This window comes from Symphodus melops, assembly GCF_947650265.1.
Source record: "Symphodus melops genome assembly, chromosome: 22".
NCBI lineage: Eukaryota > Metazoa > Chordata > Actinopteri > Labriformes > Labridae > Symphodus > Symphodus melops.
The window spans coordinates 5,559,557-5,562,681 of NC_136712.1; the positions used below are offsets into that span (position 1 = coordinate 5,559,557).

Sequence of the window (3,125 nt, forward strand, 5' to 3'; positions counted from 1 at the left end):
AGTATTAACAATATAAACAGAGTACAGATTAAGTCAAAAAGAAAGGTAGTGCGTTGTAATGCAACAACATACCCCATACATACCCCTGTCGAAAAATATTAAAAACGACATACATACCCCTGTCGAAAAATACTAAAAAACGACATACAAACCCCTTTCGAAAAAATGAAAAAACGACATACAAACCCCTTTCGAAAAAATGAAAAAACGACATACATACCCCTGTTGAAAAATCGTAAAAAAACGACATACATACCCCTGTCGAAAAATAGTAAAAAACGACATACATACCCCTGTCGAAAAATCGTAAAAAATCGACATACATACCCCTGTCGAAAAATAGTAAAAAACGACATACATACCCCTGTCAAAAAATAGAAAAAAACGACATACATACCTATGTCGAAAAACTGAAAAAAACGACGTACATACCTATGTCGAAAAATATAAAAAACCGACATACATACCCCTGTTGAAAAATTGAAAAAACGACATACATACCCCTGTCGAAAAATCGTAAAAAAACCACATACATACCCCTCTCAAGAAATAGTGAAAAACGACATACATACCCCTGTCGAAAAATAGTAAAAAAAAGACATACATACCTATGTCGAAAAATTGAAAAAACGACATACATACCTATGTCGAAAAACAAAAAAAAATGGCATACATACTCATGTTGAAAAATAGTAAAAAACGACATACATACCCCTGTCGAAAAATAGTAAAAAACGACATACATACCCCTGTCGAAAAATCGTAAAAAATCGACATACATACCTATGTCGAAAAACTGAAAAAAACGACATACATACCCATGTCGAAAAATATAAAAAAACGACATACATACCTATGTCGAAAAACTGAAAAAAACGACATACATACCCCTGTCGAATAATTGAAAAAACAACATACATACCCCTCTCAAAAAATTGTAAAAAACGACATACATACCTATATCGAAATATATAAAAAAACAACATACATACCTCTGTCGAAAAATACTAAAAAACGACATACATACCCCTGTCGAAAAATCGTAAAAAAACGACATACATACCCCTGTCGAAAAATAGTAAAAAACGACATACATACCTATGTCGAAAAATAGTAAAAAACCGACATACATACCTATGTCGAAAAACTGAAAAAAACGACATACATACCCATGTCGAAAAATATAAAAAAACGACATACATACCCCTGTCGAAAAATATAAAAAACGACATACATACCCCTGTCGAAAACTTGTAAAAAACCGACATGCATACCCATGTCGAAAAATAGATAAAAACGACATACAAACCCCCGTCGAAAAACTGAAAAAAACGACATACATACCCATGTCGAAAAATATAAAAAAACGACATACATACCCCTGTTGAAAAATATAAAAAAAACAACATACATACCCCTCTCAAAAAATAGTAAAAAACGACATGCATACCTATGTCGAAAAACTGAAAAAAACGACATACATACCCCTCTCAAAAGATAGTAAAAAACGACATACATACCTATGTCGAAAAATATAAAAAAACAACATATATACCCCTGTCGAAAAATACTAAAAAACGACATACAAACCCCTGTCAAAAAATTGAAAAAATGACATACCCGTAAATTCCGTACTATTGAGCGCACCTGGATATAAGCCGCACCGGCTAAAAATAAGTAAATAAATGTATTTGTACATATATAAGCCGCACTTGATTATAAGCCGCAGGTGTCCACGCTATAACAAGAGCTATTTACACAGACGTAGGCTACCGGTAACATCCGCAAATACTGTAGCGTCCGTACGGACGTTAAAGGACGACGAGAGCGTTCAAATAATAACTTTTAATAATCCGATCACTGTCGTCCGTGACCACGCCGTTTACAGCAGAGAGCAACACATAACTTGCCGTAACAATCCAACTCTCTCCCCCAGCGTTCTCTCATACAGCCACTCAACACGTTCTCGCTGGTGCATTCACTGACTCTCCACATAATCGGAATTATGAACACATTATCAACTACTGACTTTACAACATGAACCGTTACAATACGAAGCCTAGCCGACGGTGTCTGTAACACGGCTGATGAAAAAGATGACCGTAATATTTTTCACAAGAAAAAGTCCATCCATTCACTGCCTCAGAATGACTTCATTACTCACTTCCTCAGTCTCTGTTGTCGCTGTCAGTGTCATCTTAACGTGCAGCAGCTCTGTTAGCTTCTTTGACAGCCAGGTCGATCGCCTTTAACTTGAAAGCTACATCACATGTATTTCTCCGTGTGTTTTCCATCATGAGGGTGCGTGCATAAAGCGCAAAATGACTGATATTAAGATCCGACGTGACGAAGTCAAATGTTTTTGCGGCAGAAGCTCATTGTCCCCCATAAAAAATCCATGCATTAGCCGCACCGGAGTAGAAGCCGCAGTGCTCGAAGTGTGAGAAAAAAGTAGCGGCTTATAGTCCGGAATTTACGGTACATACCCCTGTCGAAAAATCGTGAAAAAACGACATACATACCTATGTCGAAAAACTGAAAAAAACGGCATACATACCCATGCCGAAAAATAGTAAAAAACGACATACATACCCCTGTCAAAAAATTGAAAAAATGACATACATACCCCTGTCGAAAAATCGTGAAAAAACGGCATACATACCCATGTCGAAAAATAGTAAAAAACGACATACATACCCCTGTCAAAAAATAGAAAAAAACGACATACATACCTATGTCGAAAAACTGAAAAAAACGACATACATACCTATGTCGAAAAATATAAAAAACCGACGTACATACCCCTGTTGAAAAATTGGAAAAAAACATAATACATACCCCTGTCGAAAAATAGTAAAAAAAAAACTTACATACCTACGTCGAAAAACTGAAAAAAAAAGACATACATACCCATGCCGAAAAATATACAAAAAACAACACACCCTGCCGAAAAATAGAAAAAAACCACATACACACCCCTGTCGAAAATTCATAAACAAATGACATTCAAGGTTCAAGGTTCAAGGTACTTTATTTTTTAAATATGCTCCATGTTACACATACAGCACAGATGAAATTACAATTCCCCCAACCCACAGTGGAAACCTGCAGTGCATAAAAAGAGC

The 3,125-nt window shown here is 35.9% G+C and overlaps 1 long non-coding RNA gene across 1 annotated transcript; it reads left to right on the forward strand.

Annotated features, from left to right (window-relative positions):
* Positions 1-414: 414 nt before the first annotated feature.
* On the forward strand, positions 415-1,111 carry LOC306818087. The gene is made up of 2 exons (XR_013778134.1): positions 415-516; positions 729-1,111. It is a non-coding gene; the product is annotated as an uncharacterized lncRNA (long non-coding RNA).
* Positions 1,112-3,125: the final 2,014 nt, after the last annotated feature.